The 18,785-nt window shown below is 34.4% G+C and overlaps 1 long non-coding RNA gene across 1 annotated transcript in view; it reads right to left on the minus strand.

The window, feature by feature from the left end:
* Positions 1 to 2,807: 2,807 nt before the first annotated feature.
* The window catches only part of LOC107869737, a 40,880-nt gene continuing 24,902 nt past the window's right edge, over positions 2,808 to 18,785 (minus strand). The window contains exon 3 of the long non-coding RNA XR_001673930.2: positions 2,808 to 3,570. This is a non-coding gene — a long non-coding RNA (uncharacterized LOC107869737). The remainder of the gene's footprint in view (positions 3,571 to 18,785) is intronic.

The raw sequence follows: 18,785 nt of genomic DNA on the forward strand, positions 1-18,785 counted from the left end.
CCTATAGAAAAAAGCATAATAACTGCGATTAAAGGAAATTTAATATACCAAAAACTTAAATTTATAATAAGTGCAAATTATTCAGTAGCAATAACAGATAAAAATATAGATAAATCATTAGTATTATATTGGAAAATATCAGGAATAGAACTAACCCCAGGAAGTAAAATATTTACGGCAAGATGTAAAAATTAATATGTATTAACAATAAAACACAAAATAATGGGAAAAAAAAGTAATAAAATACAAATAGAAAATTCTTTTGAACAATTCATAAAAACAATTGACAATAATGATATATCCAATTTTGCCTTTCTCTAGTTTTTTTTAATATATTCTAATATTTATTTATTCTGAATAGTATCCATCTGAATCTAAGTAATATTGATGTTCATAATATATGTGTAAGTTTTCTATACTGTTTAATAATTCTTCCTCATCATAATCTTGTAATTTTTCCCATATTATTTTCTTTATGTCTATAATTTCTATATTCCTAAGTATATATAAAACAAGTATTTTAATATAGCTTTTTCCATTGAAATATACATTTTTTAAAAATAAATAAGCAAAATATTTGTTGTGGACAAGAGAGAGTATTTTTTTGCTTCAACTCATGAAGGCTTACCTTACAATGCCTTCGGTTCATCTTATTTATAAACTGAAACTTTACAAGAGTATTCCTATTTTTACACGTTTCTAAAAAATCTTTTTTAAAAAATTATCTACCTAATCTACTTTACTTTACAAAAGTGTTCAAATAAGACAAAAGTTATTAATTCCTAGACTAATAATAGTCAAAAACCTATACAAAAGATTCCAATAATTTGCGTAAAGCAAATTTGAAAGTTTACATGTCGCTTTCACAATTTAATAGCTTGTCTTGTATTATTACTCCGTTGATATCTTCTATTTGTCGTATCTGCTGCTTTTCCATATCTCCATTATTACTTTTTATCTTGTATCTTTCAGCTGGCGTTCTTATCTTCTTGGTTGATTTTTCTTCTATTCTTGCTGAACTTCTGGGAATCCCAAGTTAAAGGTTTTAATGCATGCTAAATCCAGTTTCCTTCCCCGACATGAAATATATATATGTATGTATGTGATTGAATAGAGTTATTACTTTGATTTTGAATAATGTAATTAGTTTATCCTTACTATTAAGTACATGCTAGCGTTCACCCGCTAACCCGTTTTTATGCTTTGTATCCCCACACAATGCGGGAAATACTTCTTGTCCTCGGTGATCTTACATTTGGGAACAACTTTGTGTTGGACTAAAGTGGTGAGCTTTCATACTCCAGAAGACTCAATTTCATGCTATGGACTTTTTGTCATACTTTTGTTTCTTTCTTGAACTTTGGTTTTTGCTATGGTTGGGGGCATGTCCTAACCGAATGTTTCTGGATATCAATTAGAGGCTTTTTATGAATACTATGGGCATGGGTGGTATCAGTATGGGTGTCATTCTTGACATTGGTATTGGTATTAGGGTGGGGGTACATCGTTAGGATGCTTGGTTGGATGTTTGGATGGTTTTGGCTATGAACTTTATGAAATGCCTTTCAATTATAATTGTTTTATCTTTTTATATGTTCAAAATTCATTCGATATAGGGTTCAAGGAAGTTATGGTTGGTTATTAGGGGGGGTCTCTGATCCGGGTTGAACTTGAGATGCCCAACACAACTAGGTCCTGGTTTGGGTCATGTCAATTCGGAACATTTAAAACAGTACAATCTAAATTTGGACTTCTAGTATAATTTGAACATACAACCCTATAAGAAGGAAAATCAAGAACCAATATAATTATGTATAGGCTATGGCCTGTACATGATTACTTTTGTAAGCTTCAAATCATCAACAATATATATTGCTCAATGGGCTTCCCTGTTAATGTGATACTGAAATTTGTGAACTTTTTGGGTAAAAGATGGATGTGTATGCCCGAGAAGAGTTATGAGGAATCATTAAGATACATTAGCAAAATAATCGTCAGGGAATTTTACATGATTAAGTAAAATTAAGTGGTTACTCCTAGAGAGTATCATAAGCGGTAGGAAATATGACATTTCAGTTCTAGCCCTAAAAAAGAATAACAAATTTCTGAAAATAATTATACTACGATCATGCAATAATATTAGTATTAAATTTCACATAAAAACTATGATATTATAAAAAACATACTTCATAAATCAAAGAAAATTTAACCTTCTACCCCTATCACAACCTCAATACACTGCTATCTCCATACTTACATGAAAATTTTTGAAGGTTCAAAACCTAACGTGAACATTGGAAGTATATAGTCAAAGTCAATTTTTCAATTTTTCATAATAAGTTATATTCTTTCTATATAGATATACTATTCTAATTCTAATAGAATTGTTTTCCATTATTATGTTGAATAGGATGACACCAATAAAGTATTTAGTTACAATTTTTACATGTCAAATAAGAAAAGATTTAAGAATTAAAAGTTTAGCCAATTTTAAAGTCCTAGATTCTAGGATGATTATTAAATGACTATAATTAGAGAAAAAAGGTGAAAAGACTATTTTGTCTGTTACTAATATATTTATTTATATATATATATATATATATTTTTATAATACGGAAGCGAACTCCCTTAAATATAGAGGGTATGGGGAAAGAGGGGAAGGAAGGAAAGCAAGTTAATGAATAAATACTAGAATGTAAATTATGCAAAGTAGAATAAATAAATTAGGCGGCAAGGCCGACCATATGTTAATGATGCAAGTAACTAAATGAAATGAAAGAAATACAATAAGTAAAGTAGACGGAAAGGCCGACCATATGTTAATAATGCAACTAAGAACACAAATATGAAAATTAAATTTTCATAGTAATACCAAAAATAAATTTGAAGATTACAAAGAGAGAGATAGAGAGAGAGCAAACTCTAACCAAGTATTCTAGAGAGAGATCTTCTTCGAAAGAAACTAATGTGTTCTCCTCAAGAAGAGAAATGGGCTATTTATAATCAAAATATGCTATAGTAAAAGTGCTACAATAGCTCATTCAATTATTGATATAGTGTTGCTATAGTGATCTACATTAATATCCACCATAATTGAGCTACATTAACATTGACTAGAATTTTTCAGCAATTGGTTGTTGATGTCATGCATGTCATCAATGTTTTGATGACTTCTTGATGATGTTAATTTGATGTCAAATTGATTGAATCTCTTCTTCATCATCCGTATATGATTTCGTAGTTGAATATTGATTGTTGGGAATTCCACTTTGATTTGTTGGAGAATTTTTTTTCATTTGTTGAATATAATTTCCTAGGCTACCTGACTTAGCCAATTGTGTAGCTGCAATTGCTTTTTGTTGTAGAAATAAGATTTAGGCGGCGTCTGTTGGGGTTAGACATCTAGGATTGCGCCGGAACCATTTTTCTTCTTCCAGTACGTAAGCTTCCATCGGATCCTAATTTTTGTACCATTTGCAATAGCCCTGGAGGGTTAGCCATGGAAGTCCTTTGTGGCCCTTTGGTTTGTGAAATACAAGTTTCCATGAAAATATCCAAGGGATATGGAACCTATGAAAAATTGTAAAAGCAAAGTAATTCAATGATTATCATAAAATTTTTGGGTAAAATATTCATATTCTTCTTGAATTGGGGGAGGAAGGATGTAATACCTCGTATTCCTAGAGCTTCACTTAGCTCTAAGTATGCGAATTATCCTATATAAAATTTATAAAATACTCAGTAATTTTTAGTTTAGAGCCTGCCAATGCGTAGAAAATTCAGTTACCTTTCCAACAATAAAAATTTCTCCCAAATTCGATATCCGGGTGAAGAGTTAGGGCAGTTTATGTAAAAATAGTGGTTCACCGTGATTAGGCCGTGTCGCTAAGAGTATCACGATGAGCACTCTATCGTGTCATGCTAAAGGCCATTTTGGTTTTTTTTTTAATTTTCAGAGGTTCACCGCGATTGCAATACATCGCGATGAACCTCAGAACAGCAATTGTCATGATTCAAAGAGTCACCGCGATTCCACTACGTCACGACGAATATAGCGATGAACCATTCAACACATCATGGTGAGGCATTAATCTGCATTCCAGTTGCAAAATTTTTAATCCCAAGGCAACTTAGAGATTTCCTATGACCCAGATCATATTTAAACACGAAGCTAATCCCTAAATGACCAAAATATTTCATTATTCACTCAATTTTTCCCCAAATTACATCATTATCTCTCAAAAGAAAGAAACCTTAGTTTCAGAATTCAAGAACAAAGCTCAATAGTTTCTCCAAGAACCTTCAAGAATTAACATTCCAAGGTATGTTAGGTGTTCATCTATGGGTCCCTTCCACCCATAAAGTCCACGAATCCATTTTTAAACTACAAGATTGTTGAGTTATGAACTTTCATGTTTGAATTGAATTGAATTCATGTTCATGTTATTGTTGGGTTTTTACCTATGATTAAATTACAAGCATTAATGAAATTAACCATTATATATGTTGAATTACATGATCCTCTTGCTGAACCCGTTAATTTACAAGTTGATTGATGTAGCTATGATAACTATGTTTTTTGATTGTTGTATAACCTACGCATCCTCCTCATGTGTTTGATAAAATGCCTATGTGAATGAATTAGTGCCATTATAACCTGATAGCATGTTTTCCCCCTTCAAAATAAGTAGATTCCTTACAAGTGTTTGATAAAAAGTCTCGATGGATGAATTATGAACAAGTGATCAATGTCATGTTATTCAAGAATTTGCAATGCTTTACTTTTTATTCTATGGAGTCCTGGGGGTATTTAATACCCGATCATTTAGTTGTTTACCTAGATCCAGTGTTAGTTACAAAATATCAGTCATGTCACGATCAGTAGTACTCTCAGTCAGTTATAAAATTCAGGAAAACTCAGTAAACTCAGTATCAATTTAGTCCACTTCAGTATACTCAGTTCAGTGTTTTCAGTTGGGAGTTGGATTCAACACCGAGTGAATCAAAGGATGGGGGCTCACCTGCAAGTATAGGGTCTGATCTCTATAAGCAATTCTTGCGTTCCAGAACTACTAGCCAGCATAGGTTGAGACATCAAACGTTCCAGTTGATGGTTGATAAGGTGTTTTAACCTGTCAGTTGAGGGTTTCACCATTCTTATTAGAGTACCTGCCAGAAGAGGTTAACTCTCAACTTATCCTTACCCATGGCATAGTATTGACACCCTTCCAATTGGGGTTATTGATTGGACCCTAACTCAGATAGCTTATCTTATTTGGGGGATATCAGTTAGATGATTACCTCCCACATTCTCAGTTTCAGTCTTTAGAATAGAACTTAGTTTAGTTCTACAAAATTTGGACTATTAGATACAGTCAACCAATATTGGTAAATCATTTATCAGTAACTTTAGATACGATTTACCCAGTATTAGATTTACCCAGTATTAGAATTCAAGACTTAGTTTTAGACAAGATTAGTCACAGTATTTATCTATATGCATATGAGTACACACCAGTATTTACTGTAGAATAAGTTATCTATGCACTCTCATATTCGGTTACTTTATATCATGTAGTCTGTTATTGTTCATACATATGAACCCTTGCTTTTAGCGTTACCCCATCTAGCATACTAGTCCATTCCAATTATTGACTAATACTCTTTCGTTATGCTATAATGTGTTATATCATAGGTTCGGACGCTCAGGTTCTTGACTGTGAATAGATAGATTTAGATTCAGCCAACAGATGTAGATTAGCAGTGAGTCCTCATCATTTTAGGATATTCTTTTATTTCAGATTTTAGTAGTTTTAGTATTTCAATATGTGGTTTTAGTTAGGGGCTTGTCCCATCAAATCCACTTTCTGACAGTTCAGTTAGAGGCTTTTTAGACTAGTTTTTAGACAATATTCAGTTTTACAAATAGTTATTTCAGTTGATACACTTTATTAGTATTTATAGATTTTGAACGTTATAGCATTTTAGCCTAATTTCTACATTTATTATAGTATATTATTCAGTGTTCACTGAAGATACCAGTCATGGTTTATCTTATGGTCCTTTGAGGTTCTAAGCATCGTGTAGTGTCCGAGGTACAAACTCGGGGCATTACAAACTTAGTATCAGAGCTTAAGGTAGAACGATGTCCTTGGAAATCTAAAAGTCGCATCACTTAGAGTCTTGTGCATGAGTGTGTATCACACCATACTTATGGACATGAGACTATGAGATGTTTTAGGAATAGTTTCCCTTCTTTCGGTATTCATGTCGTACGAGTAAGCTTGAGCTCAAGTTAAAATCTCAGTCAAATTCATTTCTTCCTTTCATTTAAAAGATATGCCTCCCAAAAGGACTAACAAAAGAAGAATCATAAATTATTTAGCACCCCAACCCATTCAAGCTGATTCCCTGGACAAACATGTTTCCCATGAAGAATTCAGAGTTGTATTCACTACTCTAGCCAATTCTATTGCAGCTGAGAATGAACGACCAACTGCTGTTCTGGAAAAACCAGTAGCCAATCATGCTGTAGACAGGATTGGTACTTCATCCAAATGAATCCTCTCTTATTATTAGGATCTAAGTAAGAAAAGGATCCGCAGGAGTTCCTCAATCAGGTTCAGAAAGTCACAGATATCATGGGAGTGACTTCCAGTGAGAGTTCTGAGTTAGCTTCCTATCATCTATAAGATATAGCTCATACATAGTTTAAGTAGTGGAAGGTCGATAGGGGCACAGATGCAGAGCCCATAGAGTGGGAAGAGTTTGCTACTACTTTCCTAGATAGATTCTTTCCCTTAAAACTGAGAGAGGCCAAAGTGTTAGAGTTTATCAACCTTAGACAATGTAGTATGAGTGTGAAGGAGTATTCTCTCAAGTTTACTCAGTTAGCAAGGTATGCTTCTCATGTAGTGGCAGACAGTAGATCCAAAATGAGCAAGTTCATATATGGAGTGTCAGATAATGTGGTTAAGGAGTGTAGAACAATGATGTTTATTAAGGAGATGGGCATATCTAGGCTCATAGTCCATGCTCAACAGATAGAAGAGGCTAAGAATATAGAGAGAAAGAGAGGTATAACAAAAGATCTAAAACAGGTAGTTTTAATTTCAATCAGCCTAAGTCAGAGGGCGGTAACCATTCCTAGTTTTGTCCAAAGTCTCCAGCTCCATTCTCAGCCAGTGCTCCAGTCCCTAAGTTCAGAAATGGTAGCAAAGATAGGGAGACAGGCTCTAAGTCTTAGGGTAGTGTCAGCAGTACTCGAACAAATCCTCTTTTTCAAACTTATGGCAAGAACCATCGGGGTGTCTCCAGAGTTGGCAGTGATATTTATTTTAGATATGGCAAGCCAGGCCATAGATTCAGAGATTTTCCTCAGTTAGGTTCCCAGGGTTAGTATAACCGCCCTTCAGCTCAGTCCGATTGCCTAAATCAGCAGGGTTCCACTTTTAGTGCCACTAGTGGGAAATGCCCAAATAGGCTCTATGGACTTCAGTCCAGACAAGATTAGGAAAATTCTCCTGATGTGTTCACTGGTACATTACAGATCTTCAATTTACATATTTATGCCTTATTAAATCCAGGAGTTTCTTTCTCTTTTGTAAATCACTACATAGCAGTCGACTTCAAAGTCGAACCAAAAGTATTAATAGAACCATTCTCAGTCTCTACCCCAGTAGGTCAGTATATAATAGCTCGATAAGTATACAAGAACTGCCTGGTTATGATATCTTAGAAAGTCACTTTAGCAGATTTAATAGAATTAGAGATAGTAGATTTCAACGTTATTCTCGACATGGATTGGCTCCATTCAGGCTATGCCTCAGTTGACTGTAGAAATAGAATCGTTCATTTTCAGTTTCCAAATAATCTAGTCCTTGAATGGAGGGGCAGTACTACCACACTTAAGTGTCAGTTGATTTCATACCTTAGAGTGAGAAAAATGATATCCAAGGGATGTATCTATCATCTTGTGCGAGTCAAGAAAACTAGTTCAAAAACTTCCAGTCTTGAGTCAGTTCCAGTAGTAAATAAATTCTCAGATGTGTATCCTGAAGATCTTCCTGGAGTTCCTCCCATTAGGGAAATTGACTTCAAAATAGATCTTTTTTCCAGATACTCAGCCAATATCTATTTCTCCATACAGAATGGTTCTAGCAAAAGTCAATGAGTTAAAAGAGTAGTTAAAAGACCTTTTAGACAAAGGGTTCATCAGACCCAATGTTTTCCCATGGGACGCACCAGTCTTATTTATGTGTAAGGAAGATGGTTCTCTCAAAATATGTATAGACTACCATCAATTGAATAAATTTACAGTCAAGAATAAATACCCACTACATAGAATCGATGACTTTTTTGACAAAATTTAGGGCGCCAGTTATTTTTCTAAGATAGACCTCAAATTAGGCTATCATTAGCTCAGAGTCAGAGAATGTGACATTTTGAAAATAGCTTTCGAAACTCGGTATGGTCACTTTGAGTTTCTAGTCATATCTTTTGGTCTTACTAATGCCCCAACAACCTTCATGGACTTGATGAACTGAGTGTTGAAGAAGTACTTGGACATGTTCATTATAGTCTTCATCGATGACATTCTTTTCTATTCTCATAGTGAGAATGATCACGTAGCCCACCTCAGAATCATACTTTAGACTCTCAAAACTAATTAGTTATTTGACAAATTCAGTAAGTGCAAAATTTGGCTAAGGTCAATAACTTTCCTAGGTCATATTATTTTTGGTGATGGCATTAAATTTGATCCTCAAAAAACCGAAGTGATGAGAAACTGGCCTAGACCCATTTATCCATTAGATATCAGGAGTTTCTTGGGTTTAACTAGCTATTACCATCAGTTTGTTAAAGGGTTTTAATCTATTGTATCCCCCATGTCCAGATTAAGTTAGAAGAAAGTCAAGTTTTAGTGGTCAGATTCTTGCAAAAAGAGTTTTCAGCAGTTGAAGACTCGACTTATCTAAGCCCCAATTTTGACGCTGCCAGATAGTTTAGATGGATTTGTTGTGTACTGTGATGCATCTAGAGTAGGTTTGGGTTATTTCCTCATACAGATTGCTAAGGTCATAGCCTATTCCTCTAGACAGCTTAAACACCATGAGAAGAATTACCCTACCTACGATCTTGAGTTAGCAGCTGTAGTGTTCGCCTTAAAAATTTAGAGCCACTATTTGTAGGGGGTGCATATTGATGTGTTCACAGATCATAAGATCCTACAGTATGTCTTTTCTTCGAAAGATTTGAATTTGCGTCAAAGAAGGTGGTTAGAATTATTAAAGGATTATGACATGACTATTTTATATCAATCGGGCAAATCTAATGTAGTGGCTGATGGTTTCAGTAGACTGTCTATGGGTACTGTTACTCATGTTAAAGATGGTAAGAAGAAGTTAGCTCAGGAAGTTCATCAGCTTTCCCGACTAGGTATCTGCTTAGTCAATTTAACATAAGGTAGTATGTGGGTTCAGAGAAGTTCTGAATCCTCTCTAGTTTTTAAGGTGAAGGAAAAAAGGATAGAGATCCTAGTCTAGTCAAGTTTAAAGAGTTAGTCAGCGATAAAAAAGTAGAGGTTTACTCCCAAGGAGGAGATAGTGTGTTGCATTACCAGGGTCATTTATGTGTGCCAGGTGTAGATAACTTAAGGCAATGAATTCTTGCAGAAATGCATGGTGTGCATTACTCGATTCATCTAGGATCCACTAAGATGTACTATGATTTGCGAGAGATCTATTTGTGGAGTGGGATGAATAAAGATATTCCAGATTTTATAGTTGAGTGCTCTATATGTCATTAAGTTAAGATTGAGCACCAAAAGCTTAGTGGGTCCATACTGGAGTTCAGTGTTCCCTCATGGAAATGGGAAGAAGTGAACAGGGACTTTGTGATGGGTTTATCTCGTACTCATCATTAACATGATTTCATATGGGTTATCCTAGATAGAATGACCAAATCAACTTATTTCTTGACAGTTCATACCTTCTATTTAGCCAAGGACTATTCTAATCTCTATATCAGAGAGCTGGTCAGGTTATACGGAGTCCCAGTATCTATCATCTCAGATAGAGGTACCTAGTTTACCTCTTATTTATGGAAAACATTCCAAAAAGGTCTCAGTACCCAAGTTCATCTCAGTATAGCCTTTCATCCTTAGACAGATGGTCAAGTAGAATGAACCATTCAGACTTTAGAAGATATTTTGAAAGCATGTGTTGTTAATTTTAAGGGTAGTTGGGATGAACACTTTCGTTCGATCGAATTTGCATATAATAACTGCTATCACTCCAGTATTTAGATTTCTCCATTTAAAGCCCTCTACTGTAGCATATTTAGATCTCTAATTGGTTGGTTCGAGTTAGGTGAGGCCATAGTTGTAGGGCCTGAATTAGTATTTGATGCCTTAGAGAAGATTCAGTTAATCATAGAAAGACTTAGGGCTTCCAAGAGCCGACAGATATCCTATGCGGATGTGAGGAGAAAAGATCTCGAGTTTGAGATTAGTGATGTTGTGTACTTGAAAATCTCTTCCATGAAAAGAGTGAAGAGATTCGATAAGAAGGGAAAGCTCAGTCCTTGATATGTTAGTCCTTATAGAGTTCTCAACCATTTTGGAAAGGTAGCTTATGAGCTCGAGTTTCCTTTAGATCTAGCTTTAGTACATCCAGTATTCCATATGTCCTTGCTAAAGAAATGCATTGGTGACCCAGTAGGTATAGTTTCTTTTGAGGACATAAACATTCAGAACGATCTTTCTTTCGAAGAGGTTCCAGTCTAGATCCTCAATTATTAGATTGATAGACTAAGGAACAAAGAAGTTCCCTTAGTCAAAGTTCTTTAGCAAAATTAGTCTGTTAAGGGAGCTACTTGGGAAATAGAAGTAGATATGCGGACCAAGTATCCTCACCTCTTCTCCACAAACTAAGATTCAGCCTAAGGTAACAGTCTTTCTTGGATTTAGTCAGTTCCATGTACAGATACAATTATAAACATGGTATTTCTTACCATTGCATATCCAGTCATGCATTCATGAATCAATTCATACATATATGCATGCATCAGATATCCATGTTTAGTGTAAAATTTTAGTCACATATTCCATGCATCAGATATGCATGTTCAGTATAAGATCTTATTTTGTCAGTAGTCTAGTCTCGTAGTTCTGTCTCAGTGATGCGTGTTTAGTGTGTCAACTCAATCTATCAGTGTTTCTCAGCTTAATCAGTCTCATTTGAGGATGAATGTTCCCAAGAGGGAGATATTATAATACCCCATATTCCTAAAGCTAAACTTAGCTCAAAGTATATGAGTTATCATATATTAAATTTATGAAATACTCAGTATTTTTCAGTTTAGAGCCATAGAAAATTTAGTCAGCTTTTCAATGATATAAAATTTACCCAAATCCGATACCCGAACGAAGAGTTATGATAGTTTATGTAAAAATAGTGGCTCACCGTGATTAGGCCGTGTCGTGGTGAGTATCACAATGAGCACTCTATCTTATTTCATGAAGTCCATTTCAACATTTTTCAATTTACAAAGGGTCACTATGATTGCATCGCATCGTTTATAAACCCCAAAACAACAATTGTCACGATCCAGAGAGTCACATGACTCCACCATGTCGTGGCGGATATAGCAATGACCCATTCACGATGTCGTGGTGAGGCCTTAGTAAGAGTTTCAGCTGTGGGATTTTAAATCCCAAGGGTAACTTAGACTTTACCATGACCCAGTCAGCCTTAAACACGAAATTAATCCCTAAATGACCAAAATATATCTTTATTCACTAAATTTTTCCGCAAAGTACATCATTCTCTCTCAGAATAAAGAAACCTTAGTTACAGAATTCAAGAAAAAAGATCAATAATTTCTCCAAGAACCTTCAAGAATTAACATTCCAAGTATGTTAGGTGTTCATGGATGGGTCCCTTCCACCCATAGAGTCCACGAATCAGTTTTAAAACTACAAAATTGTTGAGTTATGAGCTTCCATGCTTGAATTGAATTGAATTCATGTTCATATTATTGTTGGGTTTTTGTCCATGATTAAATTACAATTTTTCATGAAATTAATCATTTTGTGTGTTGAATTACATAAACCTTTTTATGAACCCTTCAATTTACAAGTTGATTGATGTAGCTATGATAACTATATGTGTTGATTGTTGTATAACAAAAGCATGATTCCCTTTTGTTTGATAAAATGCCTATGTGAATGAATTAGTTCCATTATAACATGATAGCATGTGTCCCCCTTCATCTATAAGTAGATGCCTTACAAGTGTGTGATAAAAAAGTCTCTACAGATGAATTATGAACAAGTGAAAAATGTCATGTTATTCAAGATTTTGCTATGCTATACCTTTTATTCTATCGAGTCCTAGGGATATATAATACCCGACAATTTAGCTGTTTACCTAGAGCCAATGTCAGTTACAGAATATCAGTCATGTCACAACCAGTAGTACTCTCAGTTAGTTATAAATTCAGGAAAACTTTGTAAACTCAGTATCAGTTTAGTCCAGTCAGTATACTTAGTTTAGCGTTTTTCAGTTGGGATTAGGATTCAACACTGAGTGAACCGAAGGATGGGGACTCACATGCAAGTAGAGGGTGTGATCTCTAGAAGTAATCCTTGCATTCCAAAACTACGTAGCCAGCGTAGGTTGAGACATCAAGCCTGCCAATTGAGGGTTGACAAGGTGTTTTAACCTGTCAGTTGAGGGTTCCACCATTCTCATTAGAGTACCTGCCAGATAAGGGTAACTCCCAACTTGTCCTTACCCATGGAATGATACTAGCACCCTTACAATTAGGGTTACAGATTGGACCCTAACTCAGTTATCTTATCTTATTTTTGGGCATGTGGGTTGGATGATTACCTCCCACAGTCTCAATTTCAGATTTCAGAATAGAACTCAGTTCTGTTCTACAGAATTAAAACTATCAGATATGGTCAACAAGTATTGGTTAATCAGTTATCAATAACTTTAAATACCAGTTACTCAGTATCAGAATTCAGAACTTAACTTTAGATAAGTTTAGTCATAGTATTTATCTATATGCACATGATTGTACATTCAATATTTATAGTAGTATCAGTTATCCATGTACTCGCATGTTTAGTTACTCTATATCATACAGTCAGTTATTATTTATACATATGAACCCTTGTATTCAGCCTTATCCCATCTAGCATACCATTATATTCCACGTACTCACGTATACTCTTTCTTTACGCTATGATGTCTTATATCATATGTTCAGTTGTGCAGGTTCTCGACCGTGCATAGATAGATTTAGATTCAGCCAACAACAGTAAATTAATAGTGATTCCTTATCATTCGAAGATATTCTTTTATTTTAGATTTTTAATAGTTTAAATATTTCAGTATGAGGGGTTAGTTGGGGGCTTGTCCGATCAACTCCACTTGCAGACAGTTCAGTTAGAGGATTTTTAGACTATTTTTCAAATAGTGTTAAATTTTACAGATTATTATTTTAGTTGATACACTTAATTAGTGTTTATAGATTTTAAACCTTATGGCATTTCAACTTATTTTTCGTATTTATGACAGTATATTATTTAGTGCTCACAGCAGATATCAGTTATGGGTTAGCTTGTGGTCCTTCGGGGTCATATGCACTGTGTAGCATTCGTGGTACAGACTCAGGGTGTTACAAAGGATCTCAAAGGTGTAGCCAAAAAGGGTCTACCATTGGTGTAGTAACTACTGGGGAAATTCTGAAGCTAGTTGCTTTCCTGAAAGTAAAAACCAAGAATTTTTTTAGCTTTATTTTTGAAGGTGAATGCATTCATCCACGCTTTTTGACAATTAAAATAATTATAATATTGGAGATGAAAAGCTTCAGTAAGCTTTTGATATTTTGCTGGATGCGTACCCCACTTTTTTGGTGAGATATTTTGTTAATACATACCATGGTATGGGTAACATAATACTGAGTTTCTTTGTCTTTATGGGGTTTGAACAAATAGGATTTGGTGTCTGTCAGTATGAATTCATTAAACTTCTGGGTATGAGAAGGAGTTTTTTGGATAAAATTTTCTGCAGGGCTAAGTATTTGCTTAGCTACCTTCTGGGGGCTGGAGTGTCATTACTCAACTTCAATTTGAATTATTGGTAAAACACTATTATTTTTAAATATGTTAGATCATCTGAGAAGGATCCTTTACTTGAAAAAATTGTTATAGGATAGTTGAGGAAACTGATGCAGTTTGTACAAGACAAATATTTGAATCACTTTGTGGAAAATTAAAAAAAATTAATGGGGTTTTCTACCTCCACTTGATTTTTTATTATGCCCTTAGCAACCACAAAGTGAGAATATGATGTGTGGCTTAAGTCCTCCGCTTGTGAACACATATTTTGGAAGATCCAAAAATATCTTAGATAATCCCTTCTCTTGGGACCTGACATAGTGGATGGATCTTTTAAACCCATAAGTAAGCCCCATTGTTTAAATTTTTCTTCTATCCAGGGGACATACATCATTTGAGCTAATTGAGTTTTTATTTTCTTCTTCGTCGACCAAATCATCCTATTTCATAGTATTTGAAATTGAGATTGGATTTGTAATTGATTGCATCATGAAAGATTGAGGTAATCCTGGCATGGCAGAATCAGCTGAGGTGTGATGTCTTGGCTGATTTGGCTCAGCCATTATATTTAGAAGTTTCTTTGGTGCAATTGAAGTATTTTGCTTAGATGTAATAATTTTTTTAGTGGTTTCATCTGGAGATGGAAGAGCCAAAATTTGTGGAGATGGAGGTTTTTTTTTTAGGCATCGTATCTTCCCTGCAAGAACTCTCTGGAAAGAAAATATGGTATAGAGTTGGAGCACCCTTTGATATATTCAATATCAAAATAAAAAACAAATAAAATTGTTTTCTACCTAGCAAATATATGTTTAGAGGCAAGGTTTTGTACATCCTTTCATAAAACAGATTTTGTAGATTTACAATCAATCCGTAGTAAGAAATTTTTGTTAAACAGATTAGCTTGAAATTTGGAAATGCATATCACAGTTTCTAATTTTTTTTTTGATAGTTGGATAATTTTGTTGAGCAGTATTCCAATGTTTGAATGAAAATGCAACTAGCTATTCTTTAATATTTTTTGTTTGTTTCAAAATGCCACCATAACCTACATCTAATGCATCTATTTCAACTCTTTTGAGTGCAGAAGGATCGAGGAGGGAAAGACAAGGGAGGTCTTTTTAATTTAATTTGATTTCCTTGACTACATTGGTATGAACTTGAGTCCATGGAGGAGGAGGTTTTTTCAACCTATCATGGAGAGGTTTTAATATATTGTTGAGCCCTGAAATAAAATCTACTATACAATTAACGTATCCTAAAATTCGCTGAAGTTGAGTTTTATCAAGAATTTGATCAGATAATTTACAATATTTGGAAATATGACCAGGCTACCCACACCTATAATATTTGCCACTATTTGGGGTAGGAAGAGTTGGTTTTACCATCTAGTTCCATTTAGGATGGGACGGTTTTAACTTTTGGGGAAAATTAGGATTAGTAGTAGAAACTTCCCCTTTAAGGTTGGTTTTCTATAAGCCTTCTTCCTATAAGAAGGGAGGCTGAATTATTCATAGAAACTTCCTAAATCTCAATGGTTTTAGGCCCTATTCTCAGTTAGTTTCCTTAGTACCTTATCTTGTCGAAAGATATTTAGGGAAACTTGCTGGGCCAGGCTTGTGAGCTGACCATAAGTGATTTTCTCATATGGGATGATCTCGTTGGAGTACTGATTTTAAAGGTCTTATTTGGCTAAGTATCTAAGGGACTTAGGAAATCCATCTATGAATTTTTATTTCCAATATGGGAGGTTCCCATCAGGTCTTTCATAGATCCTCATAAGAAAATAATCTTTGTACCTCCTAAAATCAGAAAGTGTATTACATTTAAGATTGTTAAGTACCTCAGAAGACATTTATCTAAAGATACCTGGCCTACCAATGAAGGTTTTGATAATAGTATAAATCAACATATTTGTGGAATCCGGAATGGTTTCTCCATCTCTAAGAATTGGTTCTCCTAAGGAGTCTACACAGACACTTTAGAAGATACTTTGTTTATCTTCCTCACTAAGACAGGTATCTCACCATTATTTAAGCTGACATATGAATCCATCTACTAGGACATGGGTAGTAAGTTGATCGAAGCAGTTTTGGGCAGTTCTATTAATAGTGGAAACCATTGTCATCTGCTGAAGTTTAGACAGGATGTTATTCTCAGAAGTACCATCTGTGTTCCATTCATAGATATTATTGATGTTATAGTTATTTTGCATAACATTGGGTCTTTTACCTAAAGCTACATCTAGAGGAGTAGCTCTCTAGGGTAATAAAGTTTTTGTAGCTTTTACTAATTGGAAGATTCAGTTTTGATAGAAGCTATCTCAAGAGGAGGCTCTTCCTCTGACTGGCTGTCATCTGAACCATACTGTTGAAGAACCTCAACTGTAGTAGACTAGTCAATAACTTGGGTCTTAGGAACATCTAGGTAGAGGGATTTCTCAATTTGTATGATCCTCCACTGAAGGTCAGATATCGGTGGAAAGGATTTTGAATTATGCATGTGGAGTTCCCTAGTAAAAGTTGTAGAAATCCCGTATGGCTTAAATAAATGAGAGGACGAGGTAGACACCTCTTATTACTTAAGAGTTAGATATGGCTTTGAAATCAAGATTTCACCAAGTGTATGAATACACTTGTTGATATAGTTATTTTGTTTAACAAGATTTTTAATGTCTTTGCCAGTAACTGGTTTGTTTTCATCCTTTCTTATGAAAGGTGAAGCGACGATTGAGCTATTGGCATGAGAAATTGTAAAACCTTGTGATGGAGGAAGTTCATCAGTGACTTCCACACCGTTTACAGTTTTCCAAACTTTTGAAACATTGATTGATTTAGGAAAATAAAAATCTAATTGATGATATTCGGCATAAGCCTTAAACTATTCAAAGAAATTAATTTGTTTTTGGTTCGAGTTTAGAATTTCATAATAAATTCTTAAATATTTTTCTTCTCATCTTTTGTGAAATTATAAAAAAACTAAGTTCATTTTTAAATATTTCTAGATGAATAAAATTTTGTTCCAAGAGTTCTCTTATTAATGTGAAAATCTTGACTTAAAACCCCTAGCTCTGCATTAAAGGCTGAGTAGGTTGGTGATTGGGGTGGATCATCATGGATCTCAGTGGAAGGTATTTCCACAGAATATTTAGCCTATGGAATTGTTGATACAAAATTAATAGTCTTGATTCTAGAGGGAAATGAGGAAACTAAAATCCTACCCATCTGTATCTTAGGGAGAACTAACGGGGGGCCAGAGATCCATTGGCTAAGATTTCTCTGGAAAGAAATTGAAATAGTTCCTGTGAAGAATTGTCGAATCTGAGAAACTATAGTATTCTCAGGTTTTTTCGATGGAGTTGCATCTTGCAACGTCCAACTTTAGGGCAAGGAAATTTATTCTAGGATATTATCTTGGGAACTGACAAGTGAGATCGTTGAAGGTCAATTTGGAATAGTACAGTTTCTCCTTTATAGCTATTTTTCATATCTTCAGAGCCCAAGGCAGTATTCATGGCCTTATACTAAACACTATAAATTATTGCTTTTGAGAGAGATCTAGATTTGGTTTTGTAACTAAGAATCTTAACATTGAAAGTTAAAGAATCTAATATATTTAGATCCTTTAAGAAAATGGTAAAATTTGGAAAATAGTCAAAATAAATAGGACCATTACAAAGACTGGTTTCGACCATTCCTAGTAAGGAATCATTAAAGTCTAGGAACCTGGAGTCCCTAAGAAAAAGGAGTAAAGATAAATCTAAACCGTCTTATGAAAGAGGTTTAGCTGCTATTTGGACTAGGCCAAAATGGAGGTAATCATATTTATGCTTATATCTTTCAATAGTCCTAGGGTTGAGAAGCTTGATATCCTTATGATCTGATTCAAGAGGGATAGCTTGTTCAACAGTTGAAATATAGTAGTCACTTGTTAGAGACTGCCATCTAGAGGAAGCTTTGTAAATTTGGTCTTAAGGATGTCTAGGAATTTTCTAGTAATCAATTGATTGCTGCAAATCAGAGAAACTAATCTCTTCTTTGAGGTTGGAATTTGGAGAATGGTAGAAAGTTGAAGAGGATTAAGAAGATGAGAAGTTCTTAAAAGTAGAAGAGAAGGGACAACAGAAAGCCATAGGTGAATTTAAACAATTAACAACAACAATAATAACTTAAAATCTTCCTATCCTTGGATCAAGAGACCATTGGGTTCCATAAAGAAAAATATTCAAGTACTGTACTTAATATTATATGGAAGAGTCAGATCTGGTAATTAAATTAGTGAAATCTTGCCTCAATACTATATGTTTTAACTAGATCCATTTTATCTAAAAGTTTTATTAGTGGGATAGTCCAAAGGTTATAAGTAACCATCTGTAAGTCCCTAAGTTACCACAAGCAATCGAACCATTAATGCTTTAGTTAAACAACCAACAGAGTAGATCTGAAAAATCACAGCACAACCTTTAAAATAATCTTTTTATAAAATAGATTTCTCTAAGTCTAATAGATTGAGTCAAGTTTTACCATTCATATTAAATATCTGATAGTACCATATAATAGCAAGTAAAAAACAAGAATATATATATATATATTGTAATACTCTTCAGGTCATTTTCCATATCTCTTCTTATTTTTGCCTTTACAGCTTTCCTATA

Source organism: Capsicum annuum, chromosome 4 (assembly GCF_002878395.1).
Source record: "Capsicum annuum cultivar UCD-10X-F1 chromosome 4, UCD10Xv1.1, whole genome shotgun sequence".
In the NCBI taxonomy this organism is placed as follows: domain Eukaryota; kingdom Viridiplantae; phylum Streptophyta; class Magnoliopsida; order Solanales; family Solanaceae; genus Capsicum; species Capsicum annuum.